We start from the raw sequence: 18593 nt of genomic DNA on the forward strand, positions 1-18593 counted from the left end.
TTTTGATGAATGCTTCATTAATAATGAATTGCTTCATCATCAAATTGACTACAATGCAGTTTTGTAGCTTAGGTTGTTATGGACTTACCTATAGCAAAACTAAAAGTGACAACTTCCTCTTCCTTTCCCTTCTTCATTAAATGAAATGTTTTCTTTTTTGAGACTTAGTTGTACATTGAAGGAAAAATTGTAATCCTCCATGTATGATTCAAATAGCCATTAGGTTTGTTTAAATATTTAATTGATGGAGTATTATTTACAACAACAGTAAAGTTCAAGGTATTTTTTCCTTTTTGCATACTAAACAATTAAGGAAGATTTGTTATCAAAATCTTGAACATGTGAAATAGCTAAACTGCTTCTCAAGGAACAAGTTAGTTTTTTAGAGGATTTGGAAAGGTAAAAAGCAATGATACTTGGTTACTGAATGAAAAAACTAGAAATTCAGATGAAAAGTTAAGTCAATTTAAAAATTAAACTCTCACTCTACTTTATTAAAAATAAAGATGACTGCATAAAAATGATAGGAATGTTGAAAATTAATGAGTTAATAAATGCTTAAGTTAAGATTGTTCAAAATGATTAAAAATGCGATTAAGCCTTCTCAAATCATGTATTTCAGTATATCTTCCAGAAATGTCTTTATTAAGCTGATAACGTCTTTAAAATGGAAAAAAAAAAGTTTGGAATTGATCATTTTCTCTGACCTGCTAATTGGAGTTCTCTTTGGGACAGCAGGCTCAATGATTAATTCATAAGTCATTGATGAGAGTTAGTGGAGTTAGTGTACATCTCAAAACTGCCAAACTAAAAAAATGCATATAAGAAACTCTTAGTAGAGTGCATAAGTGTTTCTGTGGCTGGCGAAACAGTCAGAAAAGGCTATGCCCTTGATTCCTTAGCATTTTATCTTTCCCAGGAACTTGATTTCTTGATATTTAGAAACATGTTCCAGCGTCCTTGTAATTTAATTTTTTCCCAGCAGGGGGAAGCATGTCCTGCTTTTGTAAAGAATTAGGAGGAAAAAGCTCTTAAATAGAAAAATATCTAAGTAAGAAACAAAGGGAGGTGTTCAAATTTCAGAGAAATCACAATGAGGAAAAGAGAATGGAGGAAGTGATGATTATAATCTCGGAGTATATAAAGAGCTATGCAAAAAAGATGCATAAGGTTTATATTAATTCTTTATTTGTACCTCAAGTTTTTTAAATGTACTTATTGAAGAATAAAAGGTGAGTGTCCTTTGGAATCTCTAATAAATCTTAATGTACACTTTACATTATGGATCTTTTATTGTTTTATCCAGGGCCATTTGCCAAGATTTCCAGGTTTTGTTTCAGATCTCTATAGGAGAATATGTTGAGATGATTTTATTTCTCTTACCTGGAAATGCACTGATTGAAGGCAGTGGCTATAAATAAACCTGACATAGATATTCATTTGGAGAGAAGGTGCACACTGAAGTACATTTCAGTCAGTACTGTGCAGACAGTCTCAAGACTGAGTGAGCAATAAAAATGATCCAGATGATTCAGTTCTTTGGAATGATTTTCTGGAAGCTAATATATATAAGGTCAGTGATGTAAACCAATGAGCTTTCACAGTGATTTATTTTGCATTTTTGATTGGTGATAAATGCAAATCAGTGCTCATTTGCAACTACTTCATAAGGCCATGGGGTTAAAAGTAGTAGTTTGTTAATTATTTTAATTATTTTGATTGTAGTTCATTTTATTTCACTTGTTTCTGCTATGTGTTTTCAGTAGAAAGCTAATGGAAGAGCCCATACGTTTTACGTATTTGATTGTACTTAGAAAAGATCTTGAATAATATGGTTTGAAGAGTGCTTATGTTTGACTAATTAATATAACTTTCCTTCTGTGATTATAATATTGTTTAATTATCCATTTGTTATGGAAGGTGCTTTCGAATATGATAAAACAGCAAACTCAGCATGATCCTTAAAGTTCCACTCAGCCTCTGAATTTGCTTGCCACGTGAAATTAGATGAGGTTATTTCTATCTAAGCTGCTTCTGGAAAGTGCACTAAACGGTGAATCCAGATACCTGGATTTTAATTCCACTTTTGCCTAAACTGAATGTTGATAAACTTCCCTTCCTCCAGGCCCAGTTTCTTTGTCTCTGAAATTAAGGAATTGGACTAGATGATGTATAGGTTTCTTTGTAGTCGCAGACTTCATTAGAATTACAAAGTTCTCTGGTTTGCAAGATTTCCTAACCTGTATTTTTCACAGATATTGGTAGATTCATCATTGTTTTGGTTGACTCATCAAATGAGGAAGTCAAATATTGCCAAATATCCCAACAGTTAAAATGTTTTCTTTTTTTTTTTTTTTTTGAGAACACTAGGTGGTATTTTTAAATTTGGGTGAAAAGCTTGACCTTCCATCTAGGATTGGCTTTCATGTTTGTAGATATGGAATGAACCTTTAAAACCATGAGAGAAACTGGGAATATTTATCACAAATGGTAACTTGCAGTGACTTAACTACACGTACATTCTCAGTAAGGATCATTATTTAATTTAAATTGTATTCCTCAAAATATTTTCCACAGATCATGGAGAGTTCTTAAATTCAGGAAAGGTATTGATGTAATGTCTAAAACTAGCTTCTGTTAAAAAAAATATTCATGTGACTTTCCTTTTGATTAATGTAACCCCTTTTTTTCTCCTAATACATTTGGGATAATCTGGCTTATGTTTCTTAAATAAAAAACAAAAATTGGCAAAAAAAATGACAAGATAGTTTTGATTTTCAATTAAAACACATTTATGAGATCGTGGAAAAATTCTGCTTTAACAGGCAAAACCCTTGGGACACAGTGTTGACACTTTTGTCTATTGTGAAATGTAAGGTATGTCATTTACCCCCTCTCTGATTCTCAGTTTCTTCATCTGTAAAACAGGAAAAGTAATATCTACCACCCATGAGTGTTTTAAGGTTAAAACAATTCTGTTTGTAATAATATAAACCATATTTTATACAAACGTAAATAGAATTTTTTATACAAAAATAACAGAAACAGAAATTATACAAATATGAGATGATACTTTTAAGATTTTCCTTAACATTTTAATGGCATTGCAGACTTGACCTCAACTTGAAGCTTGACTTTGTAAGAAAATAAGCACTGCCTTTACTCTCTGAATCACTGCTAAGTGAAATTTGAACTTGGAGACCAAATTATAAAACAAATTACCTTATGAAAAATTATTCCAGTGAGGGTTTTTAAAATATCATGTTCCTTCAGTCACTGGTCACTTATTCATTGCTTTACTTGAGCTTGATTAGCCCTTGTCCTGTGTGTTTCTAGGGTAATTCCAAACCTTCCCAGGCCTTGCCATAAACCCACACATCCTTCACTCTTGGCAGCTGATTTCGTCCTCTGTTTTAGTAGGAAATGGATATATCTCTTCTGATGTTTTTCAACCTCCTATCACCTAAAAATTTCTATAATCCTCCTTACTGTCTTCCATTCCCAGAAGGTGAAATGTTTCTTTTTTGTTCTAGGGTGACTCATGTACACCAGTATCCTTAGTCCTAAGGCTCATCATGTCTTCAAGACTTGTTCTACAGTTATATCCCTTCTTCAGTATCTCCACTTTCTTCCTCCCTATCCACTCTTTTATTGTAGCAGCCTGTAGGCATGATCCAATCTGAATAACTTAAAAAAGATAAAATAGTTTCAGTTTACCTCTTCAAAACCCTTCATTCTGGCTTCCGTCCTCATCATTGTCCTAAAACCAGTGACCCTGGAGACAGAATCATCTCCTAATTGCCAAATCTAATAAAAGTTTTCTGACTTCTTATAAGGTCTCTTGGCTGTTTCCACTGCTGGTCTTTTTCCAACTTCTTGGTGTTTGCCTTAGCTTCCAGGCACTATAGTACTGTTGGTTTTACTCTTCTGTTAGCTCAGCGTCCTTTATCCCTTTTCTCCCCTTCCCAGCTGTGCTGCCAGAGTGATTCACTCAAAATCAAAGTTTGACCGTGTCACACTTTTTAATTATATTTTCTTTTACCAGGCTTCCTCTAACGCCATGCCAGCAGAGGGAGAGGGGGCATCATCTTTATACTTGGAGGCAGAGGTGAAAGTCCAGGCTCCCCACTAGGCATTCATTGATACCATCTGGCCAGGAAAGGGAGGAACATCTTGTCCCTGCTTCTTTTGTGGTCTCCAGGGACACCAGTAGTAGGGGGAAGGCTTCATTCCTGCAGGAGCATGATGAAAATTCCAGCAGAATGAGACCTCTCATACCACCCTGGTGGAGGGACAAGGGCCTTGTTAACTGTTCATGAGTGAGGAAGTCCAGGATTTCCCTGTGGCCTCTGCTGCCACTGCAGGAGGCATCCTTACCGTGGGTGGAAATGAAGTCCCTAGTCCCCATCTAGTCTTTTCTGATTCCAGCCACAGGGGAAAACATATCCCTTTTTTTTTTAATTTTTAAAAATTTTTAGATTTATTTTTGAGACAGAGAAAGAGCATGAGCAGAGGAGGGGCAGAGAGAGAGGGAGACACAGAATCTGAAGCAGGCTCCAGGCTCTGAGCTGTCAGCACAGAGCCCGATGCAGGGCTCGAACTCACAGACTGTGAGATCATGACCTGAGCTGAAGTCGGACGCTTAACTGACTGAGCCACCCAGGCACCCGAAAACATATCTCTTTACAGCTGGATGAGGCTGGGTCTAGGCTTCCTGTTTAAACTTTCCTGACAGAGGTGAACCTGAGACACTGTTTGTTTGTTTGTTTGTTTTCTTTCTGTATTTTTTGGCTAGAGAAAGATGTTTGTCTAAAAGTTTTCTTTCCTGCTAGTTGCTCTCTTTCTAGTCCTTTGGCTAGCAGGCTTTTCTTGAGGGTTTTTTCTTTTTTCTATTTGTCTGCTCCTATTGACTTTTCTAGTTTGCCAGCTTCTCTAGTATCTACTTTGGTGCATATAAGGCACAAAAAAACCCTACAGAAACTACTCCTATCTCATCCCTCGGTCTTGTGGTACCTAGACAGCCTACTTTCTTTTTTCCTCCTTTTGTTGCTGATCCCTGAGGTCAGATTTGTGTGTCTGATCTCAGTAAGACAATCTCTGAGTCACCTGGTTAAATTAGACAAAGTTTTTCTCAGAGAAGGCAGGGGGTCGGTTCCAAATTTGCCCTGTCTTTGCTGAGCCTAGGGACTACGGGGACTAGCAAGGTATGTGTGGGATAGGGCATGAACTGGATGAGCCTTGGAGCTTCTTGACAAGGGGAGGCTCAAAATTTCTGGGATTGTGTGCTGTTTTGGACATTTGGACTCTATCCAGGGGCCCTGGTGTGTTACACTTGTGTCTGCAAAACAAGCATTATCAAGTATCCTCCCTCCCTGGTTCTTGTAGGTAGTACTGGAAAACGTAACAAAGAACAAGGTTAATAATTCTTGCAAGGCTGCGGACGAATATACCTATGTGCAGTGTGTGGGGTTATAATGGAGGAAAAACCCAGAGAAGGTTTACATGAATAAAGAAGCGTATACCTGAGCTCACTTTCACAAAGTATTCTATGTTTATATATGATACTCAGTCCCTATGCATTTGTGAATTTTAATTTATTTCTTTATAAAATTTTCTTATGAATGCATTGTACATTCATAGTTCATTAATTACATTTATAAGAATGAGCATGACCAGGATAAAGCTTCTGGATAATGGGGACAATATTTTTCTTTACCTTATTTCAAAGTGACTTGGTAACAGGATACATGAAACTGGGAATAAAATGAGGTCTGATCATCATCCTTAGTTTTTTTTTTTAAATGTTTTTTATGTTTTACTTATTTTTTAAATAAGTAAAATAATGTTTACTTATTTTTGAGAGAGAGAGAGAAAGAGATAGAGTGTGAGCAGGGGAGGGGCAGAGAGAGAGGGAGACACAGAATCTGAAGGCTCCAGGCTCTGAGCTGTCAGCACAGAGCCTGAAGACGTGGAACTCGAACTCAGGAACTGTGAGATCATGACCTGAGCCGAAATCAGACACTTAACCAACTGATACAACCAGGTGCCCCCATTATTCTTAGTTTCTGTTTGAGTATACAATCTAGATTGAAACCCCTTGTTCCCATAGCAGCTATAGAAGGGAAAAAAGTTTTAGAGGTAGTTTTTGGAAACCCTTGGAAAGAACTCTGTAGTAGTGCCTGCTTTTCTTATGCCCTTATTTGTCATCTGATTTGATCTTTTTTTTTTGTCTGAATATATAAGAAATGTATTTTAATTGGAATTATATTCTGGCACCAGTTTGTTTTTTAAAGCTATAAACAGTGTAAGGTTTAACACTTTCAGAGAATGAAAAATGATCCCTTTTCTCACAAAAATAGTTAATTTCAATAAAATAAGTGTGATGTGCAAATATATTTATTAAAAATAACAGAGTACTGGTTAATAACTGATCTCCCAAATTACTGTTAGCAAATACCTGTGCTGTATGACTTCTTCATTTTCTCAATGTTGTATATTTTGTTAATAAACGTGATTGAATGTTTTATTTGTTAAAAACTTGAGAAGTCATAGCCAAACATCTTGTTGCCCAATCATTATTAATGATTTTGGGAAACAAGTCATTTGTAGCATATCCTCCATTGCTTATCTTTGTCTCTTGAACACTACTTCCAAAAAGATTCTGCAATAGAGAGAGATAATAAACATCAAGAACACCAGAATGACACACTTTTAGGCCATATACTATAGATACCTTTATACTATAGCTAGTGTGTGGGATGAATCCCATTGGGTTAGAGCTCTACTACATTTAACTATATAATCACACATGCCCTTCACTGTATGTTGGTAACACTTGTCTGCAACATATGCTTTTGGTATTTGGAGAGGTATTAGATATTTAATTCATTGGTTTTTAAATAATCTGTGGGGGATTCAACATATACATAAGATATAAATAACAGTCTATGGGAAGGTCTGCTAGGTTTTACAAACCAATGATATCGTGGGAATTCAAAGAAGATCATGACTCTTGTTGGTCATGGTTATCATTGGTTCTTTTTCTTCATCATCTTTGTCATTGCTGTCAACATTTATTGGGAGATTACTCCTTTGTCAGGCACTATGCTAGATGTTTCGCATGCATTACCACAATCAATTCATCCAGCAATCCTATGTCATAGTTATTACCATTATCCTTGCTTTACAAATGAGAAGAATTAAGAATTAGAGAAGTCAATTTGTAAATCTGAACCCCAGGCTTTCTTGCTCAGAGATCATGTGTAACCATTACACCATGTTGCCCATTTTGAAAGAGACACAACTTTCGTTAGGCTTTGATGGAAAGGCAGATTTTAATATGCAAAGTGTGTTTAGGAGATCAGCATGGTTGTTGCCATTAACTTCTGAGATATGTTCCTGAATGCAAGTATTGAATGAATTATTCACAAACTTCTTCGATAAAGATAGTATATGAAAGGTTAGTAAGTTCATAAATGGGGAAATTTTCCTAAGTACAGAATTGGGTCAAAGATTGAGATAGCTGAATGTTTCTGAATGTCTTATTTTGACTGTGGTTTCTGAGGGAGTTTGGTGATGAGGTGGCAAGGAACAGTAGAACATTTTCAACCTTCCCCCTCCCCCCCGCCACTGCCTTTTGAATCCAAAAAGTGATTGGAGAACTTTGTGTGATTTGCTGAGGCATTTTTTCTTTCTGTGTCTTTTAGAGAACTGCTTATGTATGCTGAATTTTTCTAGGGAGAAGGAACAACTATAGGTCCTCTCTTGGTGTCTTGAGGCGGTATTGGTTTTGTTTAAAATTTGGAAGTGAGCAGATTTCACATGTGGTCAGAAACAGATAACTCAGCAGCATGGCTTGATTAAAATGTTATCTATAGGTTCCGAGGTTTTAGAATTTAATAACTTTGAAACAGATTGGCTGGTATTATTACACTGTTATCAGAAATGGCACAATTGATGCCCATTTCCTTTAAAATATTAAAGATTAGATTTTACTCTTCTAATAGAAAAGCAGAATGAATGTGTTTTCTCTAGAGTGTAGATATTTTTAGTAGGTTCATGGAATTATATGTCAGAAAATGATGGGCCCTGGCTACAACTCAGAAGAGGGAGCCTCTGTGACAGAAACTCAGTAAAGAGGCTGAAGGAGAAGAAATTTGTTAATTTGAGAAGAAAGGGATGACTGAAGTAATACTTTTATTGAACATACACCCTGGCTCAGTTCCTAACATTATATCCCAAAGGCAGGTAATATTGTACCTATTTGCGGGGGGGGGGGAGGGGGGGAGATTAAGAAGCCGATTAGAGGGTAGCATACTCCAATTTGGTATTTTTAAGCAATAAGTCAGAGGTTAGGTAAATGTTTACTTGTAGTATAAAAGAGTGTCAAAAGGAGCCATCAAACATTGAAGAATATTGAAGAATATTACTTGTTTAAGGGAGTACCAAGCACATGGTTTGAAAACCGTTTTTGAAGAGTTAAATACCTGTTACTGTAGAATTTATTGTTTCCTCTAAAATAACTTTAATGAATTTGATTGGTTAGAAATTTGCTTTACATGCAACAATACACTCATTGTATAAAATAAAACTATAAAATGCAAGCAGTAGATGAATGAATACATAATAGAATACATTTCTTATATGTTTTTAGGCACGTAAATGTTATTTAAATCAGAAATTTAAGCAAGTGTTAAATTAAATTAAATACCATCCATGTCTCCAGAGAGCCTAAGATTTTCTTTCTGGGAGGCAAAAACTAGAAGCTGCCTTTTTATCCATCCAAGATCTGGTGGAAGAGAGGGACTTTAAGGAATTATGTGAAGATGAAAGAACATTTGGTGTGCTGAGGCAGATGGCATTTTATTATATGATATTCTTTTGGAATGGACTTTGGAACGATAGATGGCTATGCATTAAGCTAGTATTCTGAAATTAGTGAAAGATTGGAAATTGTGTCCTATCCACATAAGGAAAATCTGGTAGAATAAAGCATTATGGTAATTAAAAGCCACTTAATGGAATTAGATGGAAGTGGTAAGTGTTTGGAGTAAGTTGTAATAAGCTAAATGGTTTCTCTTTGAGTAAAATGAGTGGAATGTGTGTGTGTGTGTGTGTGTGTGTGTGTGTGTGTGTGTGTTAAGCATATACAACACATGGTTAATCAGTGCAAAACAGTACGGACTTGGTTCAGCTTTTTGTTTTTTTTTTTAAATTATATGTGCTCTGTATTACCATCTGAGACTTACATTTAGGTTGAGGAGGGAACAAGAGTTACAGACAAATAAATGACCAGGATTCAGTGAAGAAGGATCTAGAAGACTTATACATGGATACAGCAAACAATATCTCCAAAGCCTGAAAAGAAAGAACATTTATTTGAATAGGTATAAATTAAGTGTAATATTGTGTTTTATAATAAGAAATACATATTTGGTCTTCTTCCCTGTCTTGAACAGAGATCCTAAAACTTTTGGAATTTCTTAAGTGTGCATAGCCATAAAGGTGTCTATTGTTATGTTAATGAAGTGACTTTTCAACCCCACCTAAAGAATGGGGCTGGTTGTCAGGAGAACCAATTACATAATTAGAAGGTTGTCACTTTCAGTTCTACCCCGACCTCTCCACCTCCCAGAAGGGGAAAGGGAGGAGGTCAAATCAATTGCCAGTGCCAATGATTTAATCATGTAATGGAGCCTCCATAAAAATCCATAAGGAGTGGGTTGGGGAGCTTCCTGGTTGGTGAACACATGGAGATTTAGGGAGAGCACTAAACTCAGGGAGAGCATGGAAAAGCTCTGTGCCTTTTCCCTGTGCCTTGCCCTATGCATATCTTCCATCTAGCCGTCCTAGTTATATCCTTTGTAATAAACTGGTAATCTAATAACAATGATGCTTTGTGAGTTCTGTGAGCTGCTCTAGCAAATTAATCGAACTCAAGGAGGCCATGAGAACCTCTGGTTACAGCCAGAGGGTTAGATGTACAAGTAGCAACCTAGATTTGTGACTGACATCTAAAGTCCAAGGAAGGGATGATTGGAATCCCCAATCTATAGCTGGCTAATCAGAAGTACAGGTAACAACCTGGACTTGGTGTCTGAAGCGGGGAGGGGACAGTCTTATAGGACTGAACCCCTAGCCTGTGAAATCTGATATTATCTCTGGTTATACTGTCAGAATTGTTTGTGTTATGTGGAAAGGAACTCCCACCTCCACCGTCCAACTTTGGAATTGGGTCTGGAAATCCAAAAGATTAAGTATGTTCGGAAAATACAGTAAAAGAGAAAGCATCAAGAAAAGTGGGTCTAAAGAGAATAGTAGAGGCTTATTACACATAAGCAGAGGCTTATTCTTGGAAACTGTTAAGAAGTTTAGATTTATGTGAAAAGTAATGAATCATTTAAATCTTTTCATTTAAAGATTTTTAAATGAATCTTCTAAATCATTTAAAACTCTTAAAAAGGGCCAATGTGATGTCAGAGTTTCATGTAAAGCATAATGTGGCTGCACTATTGGAGAATGAATTCAACGGCTATAAGACATGGGCAAGCCATCAGCGCAGCAATCAGAGAGAGAAGTTATGGTGGCCTGAGTTCAGGTAATGAGAGTGCAGACATGAAGAAGTAGACAGATTTAATAGAAATTTAGCAAGTAAAATAAAAAGGATTGGATTGCACAGAGGGGATGAAAAATAAAGGGTGGTCAAGACTGTTGTCTGAGTTGCTCCTTAGTAATGGTGCTGTCAGTTGAGTAATGGCTTAATGGTGGTATTGGTTACTGAGATAGGAATTAAAAGGAGGTTAATGCTGAGTTCGGTTGGATATACATCAAAAGGCATGAAAATGCACTTGGAGAGTTGAGTTGGAGAAAGATCTGTGCTACCTGTAAAGGTTTCATTAGCAGTTAGGTGATAAATTGACCTAGATAGTAGAAGAGCTCATTGAGGGGGAGAACATATGGAATACAACGGGAAGGAGACTGAGGATAAAACCCTGAGGAATGTCAGCACTTAAGGAGAGACAGACAAAAGTAGTCTTTGAAGTTGACTAAAAGGAGTGTCCTGGAACATAGGTAGGAAAGATCAAGTAAGTTCAGTGTCAGGTTAATAGAGTATTGGAATGATGAAGGATTTGGTTAATATTTTCAAGTGCTGTAGATAGGCCAATTGAAGCAAAGATTAAACATTTCTAATGGATTTGGCAACAAGGAACAAATTGAGAGAGGTGTTGGAGAAAATCCCAAATTTCTTTAGGTTGAGAGTGAAGAGTGAGACTTGAGAGAATGAGGTTGGAAAACTCTTCAAACAACTTCAACTTCATTGAGGAGGAGAGCTAGGAGTAATTAATTTGTTGAACCACATGAAATCAATAATATTGAATCATAATGACCTAAAACCCAGCAAGTTTATATGGTTTAACATATATAAGAGAGATGTTTAAGTGTAGTGGTTAAAAGCATAGGTACTGGAACTAGACTCCCTGGGTTCTATTTTGTTCCTATAATTAAAGATCTGTATTATTTTGGGTGAGTTGTTTTAACCTCCATATGCCTCTTTTCCTCATGTGTAAAATGAAGACCCTAATGGTTCTAAACTAATAAGAAAATGACAGCCAAACATTATTACTTCTTTTGCTCACTTGAAATTACATAGTGATTTGTAGACTGCCCTTCATTCCCTCAGCTTCCACCTTGCTCCCTTTCTTAGTGTTACATGGAGCATCCTTATACAAAACTACATCTCAAATCAAAAACTGTCAAATTAATCCCTACTTCTTTTCTAAGACTGTCTTTGAACTTGAGTCTTTCCTTATCCCAGATCCATTGCATGCACCTGTTTTTTTCCTTGACAGTTCTTATTGACTTGTTGGCAATATGACTTTGTTGACCGTTGCCACTTTCTTGATATACTTTCCCCTTGAATTTGTGATTCTACCATCAATATAAGAATTTATCACTTTTGTTCTAATCAGTGGAGGTATAATCCACAATGAGCATGAGATGGGTGTCTCTGTACTCTTATATCTTTAAAGCTTATACTATGAGCATTTCTCTATGCTGAGTAGAATTATAATGTGAAAAGATACATGGATTATTTTTGATAGGTTTGTTTCAGACTGAAGGAAATATTGGCTATGTTGGACCTGAAAGAGTACACGTGCTTATGCAAAATTTGAATGATCAATTTTGAGGTTCAACATTCCTTTTGAAACATTTATCATGTGTGTGTTTATATGATATTTCTTGCTCTGGAATGTGGTAAAACATGTTAGAGAGCTACTATTATAGTAGAAAGGACACATCAAGTGAAGTCAAAATACTAGTGATTGAGTCCCAGATCTTCTATTTGGTTACTTTGTAGCTGTGGGCAAATTTCTAAATCTCTCTGAACCTGTATTTCCTCATTTATCAAATAAGCAGGCTCTTGTCGATTATGTCATAGATGAACCAATCACCTCATGAATCCTATGCAAGGGTATGTGCAGTGCTTATCTAATGGCAGAAATCAGTAAAGATTCTTCTCTTACCCCACTTTGCTTGGTTTGCTTACTATAAAAAAATTGAGGCAAATTTTATGAACAGTGAAATGCAGTTTTTAGGTATACAATTTAATGACTTTTGATAATTCTGTAATCTTGTATAAGCAGTACTCTTGGCATGATAGATAACATTTCCATCGGCCCAGATGCTTTCCTTATATTCCCTTCCCATTAATCTTCATTTCCTTTGCCAGCCACTATTCTGATTTCTACTGTTATGGATTACTTTGATTGTTCTTCAAGTTGTATAAATAGAATTATAGACTATGTACACTTCTTAAGTTCAGGGTATTTTTTGAAAGTCATCCATATTGTTGTACTTACCAATAATTAATATTTTTCTTGCTGAGTAGTGTTCCATTGTATAAATATGTCACAATTTGTTTATCCAGTCTCTTGAAGATGGATATTTGGGCTGTTTTCAGTGCTAGCGTATTATGAATAAGCTGCTATGAATGTACCTGTGCAATATTTTTGCGAACATACATTCTCTTTACTTGGGGTGGAATTGCAGGGTCTTAGAATGTATGTATGTAGTTAGCCTTTTTACATGGCATTGCCAAATAGTGTTCTAAAGTGATTGCACTGTTTCACTCTTCTACCAGTGTTGTATGAAAACTCTGGTTGTTCCGCTTCCTTGCCAACATTTGAAGTTCTTAGTCTTTAACAACAGTTATTTTAGTGGTTTCAAGTGCTAATTTACTGAGGCTTTAGTTTGCATTTCCTTGATGATTAATGATGTTGAGGATGTTTTCATGTGCTTTTTGGCCATTTGTTTATATTCTCTTATTATAAGTGATTGGTTAGAATGTTGACAAACTTTTAATTGGATTGTTGATCATTTTGTTGTTGTAGGAGTTATTTGTATGTGCTGGGTCTGCATCCTACTGCAAACACCTTCCAATATGTGGCTTAGCTTTTAATTTTCTTACGTGTCTTTTGAAGAGAAGTTACTTTTTGTAAAGTCTGATTTATCATTTATCATTTTTTCCCTTATGCTTAGTGTTGTTTTTGTCCCCTCTAAAAAATCTTTGCCTACCTAAGGTCCCAAAGTTCTTCTCAATATTTTCTTCCAGAGACTTTATGGGTTTAGCCTTTAAGTATAATTAGAAGTAATTTTTGTATATCGTGTCAAGATAGGGTCAAAATGCTTCCTTTTTTTTTTTTTAGGATTTGAATATCCAGTTGTTTTAGTTTCATTTACTGAAAAGATTTTCCTTTGCTCATTGTTGTGTTTAAATGTTTGAAGATAATAGTGTAAATACGATGGATGTGTAGTGTTTAAACACATGAAATATAGAAAAATAAAGATCATAATGTTTAAGTATATGTGAACTAACTTACAGTATTGACCCTCCATGTGTTTATTTCAATATAAAAGGAAATAATGACTGCCTTAGGATGATTAAGCATGACATGTGTCTATATGTGCTTTAAAATTACATGTAACTTAATGAAACTTTTGCCTTTTCCTCATAATTTAAAACAGAATCTTTGAAGAAAACATGAATACACTTTTCTTATTATAATTGAGGAGAAGACTAGCCATCTTAGAGGCCTTGGCATTTACTGAACCTGACAGGTGTAGCATTCTACCAATAAAGAAGGAAGGTATTTGTGGTCATGAACACTAGTGATAGCTATTAAAACCTGAACATTTGCACTGTCCTGAATTGCACAGCAGGTTCTGGTATCACAAAATAGTAGGGAATAGTGTACACAGCAAATATTTATTTTAAAAGGCCATATAATTTTAGATAATAGATTATATGCTCTTTCTATTTTTATAAGAAAAAAGCATATTGTACTGAAATAATATATTGTACAGAATTGACAACCTTACCCTGGGTAAAAAGATACACATGTGAACGGACAGTGGAGACCTACGTCTACATGTACAATGATAGCCCATTTATTATCCCTTGATCTTCAATGTCATATTAACTGCCAGCATCGCTATCACACTGAAAATGCAACATAAAGTTGTTGAAATTGCCCAAGGGCATAAATGACTGGTGACTTTACATTAATCCCTAAAGCAGGTACCAAACCACTATCATTTAGTAAACATGTAGGTACTCATCATGTCAACACTAATAACCAAAAAGAAGATTTAACAATGATCCAGACTGACAGAATACATCAGTCCTGACATCTGACAAGGTAATTCTTGGGGGAGTGTTTATACAGGCAGGAAGGCAACTCCCTGAAGGAAAATTATCGTGTTGTGGGGTGTAGGGATGCAGTGGACAATTTCTTTTTGCATTTGGACGGGAAGAAAAATGGTTTTAGATGCCATCAGGTGATACAGCATCGTGAAGTACTGAAATGTGTTCCAATGGGGGTATTTAGAACCCCCTATAGACAATTATGAGAAAAGGAAAAAAATAACTATTTTGTTTTTCCCAAAGGATATATATTGCTATATCCTTGGAAATAGAGGTTTTGATGAGATGACCTGTGGATATTCATTTTATCTTGTATTTTAAAATTTTCATAGTATCAGACAATAATTCTTTATGTTACCATAAAAGAAAATGGCTTTTGAAATTTATCTGACCAATATGTTACAATGTATGACTTATACTGGGGTGCCTGAATGGCTCAGTCGGTTGAGCATCCAACTCCGGCTCAGGTCATGATCTCACAGTTTATGAGTTCAAATCCCACGCTGGGCTCTGTGCTGACAGCTCAGAACCTGGAGCCTGCTTCAGATCCTGTGTCAGCCTCTCTCTCTGCTCCTCCCCCACTCACACTTGGTCCATCTCTCTCTCTCTCAAATATAAATAAACTTAAAAAAGAGAATGTATGACTTATATTAAATAGTAGTCCATAGAGATATTTAAATCTATGAAATAAACTGTCTTTTTATACACGTCTCAAACTTTTACAACAATAGTCAGTTTAAGATTTGCATTGGCTGAGTGTTGCCTACGTGGCTCAGTTGGTTAAGCATCCAACTTTGGCTCAGGTCATGATCTCGTGGTTCGTGAGTTCGAGCCCCACATCTGGCTCTCTGATGTTAGCGAGGATCCCACTTTGAATCCCTTGTCTCCCTCTCTCTGCCTTACCACCTCCTTCCCTGTGCACATGTGTGAGCACCCGTGTGTGCACTCTCTCTGTGTCTAAAAAATAAATAAACATTAAAAAAAAATAAAAGATTCACAATGGGTGAATAAGAGGGAATAAAGTCTCTGATGCATTTAATGTTTAGCATTAGTAACTCTTTTTGATCATTCCCAATTAGAATTGAAAAAATAAGTACAACTTTCTTGAATGCAATTTCTTTCTAGTCCTTAATAACTGATATTATATTGATGTTTTATGGGCTTCTTTAAGTCTGTTTTAATCCCTATTATCTTAGAACCACAATCCCTTCAGAGCTCTGTTACAGACCCTTGTTCACCTGACTGCAATCGAATGGATAAGAGTGGTTACCTAATTCTGGTGAGAAATTGACATTAAAACTGGAGGAAGCCAACCAGTTTGGACTGGTTCCTGTCCTAGAATAGAGGAAATCTAGGTTTAATCTTCAGACAGAACAAAACAGATTATAGAGTGAGGCGTGAGTTTCCTTTTGAGAAAGTCGAAGAAGCCCAGCTGACTTTGGTTCCTTGAGAGACCTCAGAATTTTTCCAAGATATGCACTTTCTGATAATTATTTAAGATAGCTCCAATTGCAATTAAAATAACTTTGACTAAGGAAAAACAGAACATGTCCCAGGGTAATAGGAATCTCTTGTAATATTTTAGTTTGGGTTCTCATACAGCAGACCCCGAGATGAAGATTTGAGTGTAGAAACTTACTCTTAGTAGCACTAATTGTCAGCCCTGAAATGAACTAAAATGCCAAAGCAACTTTATTAGTCTCTAAAGAGTTAGCATTTTTCTTTGTTTGTTTGAATGCTGGTGAGTCTAATATAATTATATGTAAGTTAAAAAAGGCCTATATAATGCATACCATTATTTAAAATGTTTCTTTTCAAACCCTATTACTCCTAAGAAATGGAAATAAATAAGCAAGGATACAGTTATCACTTAATCCTGCTCTGTATCGACATCTGCACTGTCGATGGTATGTTAGGGTAAATATGTATTTCAGATTTACCTTCTATTCATTTGGGGTAAAGTTAAGTCCAAACTTACTTATCAATAGTTGTGTGCATAATGACTTACAGTTTTCTCCAGAAATAGACCTTGAAACAAATATTGGAGTCCAAGTTACTTATTTTGGAGGTGATCTCAAGAATTGGAGGTGATCTCAAGAAATGGGGAAGTTAGACATGAAGGAAAGGCAGCCAAAAAATGATCTATTTCAATTAAATTACTAGTTCAGACAAGTGATGCTTAATCATACTGGGAAATTTTGGGAGCCAGCGTAAAACATATACAAGCTAAGGATGAGGAAGCTAGAGTATTTACACCAAATCCTATTAGCTATTGGTTGAAAGCAGCCCCTAGAGAGCATTAATTTCCTGACAGGTCATGCTTGTCCCTTGGGGGCAAAAAGCAGGCTCTGACAGCCAGGGAGAGCCCTTAGGCGGGAAATGTATAGGTGCTGGCTGCTGGAAGATCGGCAGGTGTGCCTTGAAGTTGAAAGGATGAGGGGAGCTAGGTAAGCATAGACACTGCAATGCATCGGATTCTATAATGCAGTGGATTGTTATTTAATCCATTTTTTTTGTCTATGTCAGAGAGACAAAACATGAAACAATCCCTTGTGAGTTAGAAAAGAATCAACTAAATAAGGAGGAAGATGGTTGTCTACCCAAACTCCTCCTGCCCCTGCAAACAACACATTGATAAACATGAACTAGGTTTGGAGAGTACCTCTTCTGTAATGTTTCTATATGAATGAACTTTAGAATAATGCTGCTCTTTATTGAACTGAGGCAAAATATTGTAGCTGCCTGATAACAGCCTGCCACATTACAAATCACCACTTGCAAGGTTATACAAGGTGCCTTTAGAAAAAGCTAAATGAATTACTTCAAATAGTATGTTTGTATTCAAAAGGGAAATAGCTGGTAGTTTGGGAGTGACAGTCTTTTCTTTTGGTTTCAAAAGACCCATTGCCACGCTTTGCCTTTCCATTTGCTGCTGGAGCTGAAAGCCTGCAGTGAACAGGTGAATAGAAGATACTCCTAATTGAGAAAGAAAATAAGAAAAGAATTTTTGTGAGCAGTCATAAGGTCTCTCGTTTGACTATTGTAATATTTATAGACTTTCAGGTTGGTTAAACTAAAAGTAATTGAAAATACAGCATTTAATTTATTTTCTCAATCCCCCCTCAATTAACTTTCTTATTAAAAAAATCCCATACTTTTGGATCCTTTTCAACACATTAAATCTAGAGGAGTCTATTTAATTTAACTGCTAATGATATGTCTCAAAAACTACACACACATAAACACATGTATGTACATGCACGGATGATGTGAGGGGAGGTATGCACATACACACACTTGCACACACACATTACCCTAGTCCTGGCAATTCTGCCCATCAAGGTGGAAGCTTAAATTGGCTTGTAGCTGGGAGGAGACAACTGTTCATTCAGCTCGGGTGGCACGCAGGAGACAGCTTTTTCAGCGGTTCCTTTTTTTCTTATGCATCATTTGATGACCTGTTGTATGAGCAAGATCAATTAAGTTCGTTTTCTGTCTAAATAATGTTTTAGTATGTATTGTGCTACAAATGCTTCCAGGGATGCCTGTTTTCTCTCTTAGTTGATTTAACAATGTTTCAGGTAAAACTTGCGGCTTACTAGTTCTCTACTAGTTTGTGAACCCGAGCTCATTTAAAAATATCCTCCTCGTGGGGTGCCTGGGGGGCTAGTCGGTTGAGTGTCTGTGTGACCCTTGATTTTGGCTCAGGTCATGATCTCCATGATCTCACAGCTGTAGATTGGGCTCCACGCTGGGCATGGAGACTGCTTAAAAGATTCTCTGTCTCCCTCTGCATGTCTGTGCTTGTATGTGCGTGCATGCTCTCTCTCTCTCTCAAAAAAAAAAAAAAAAATATATATATATATATATATATATGTATATATGTATA

General features: G+C 36.2%; 1 protein-coding gene across 13 annotated transcripts in view; it reads left to right on the forward strand.

The window, feature by feature from the left end:
* Nucleotides 1-18593, forward strand: part of KHDRBS2 (KH RNA binding domain containing, signal transduction associated 2) — a 624340-nt gene that overhangs the window by 1271 nt on the left and 604476 nt on the right. The gene's annotated exons all lie outside the window — the stretch shown is intronic.

Source organism: Acinonyx jubatus, chromosome B2 (assembly GCF_027475565.1).
Source record: "Acinonyx jubatus isolate Ajub_Pintada_27869175 chromosome B2, VMU_Ajub_asm_v1.0, whole genome shotgun sequence".
Classification (NCBI taxonomy): Eukaryota; Metazoa; Chordata; class Mammalia; order Carnivora; family Felidae; genus Acinonyx; species Acinonyx jubatus.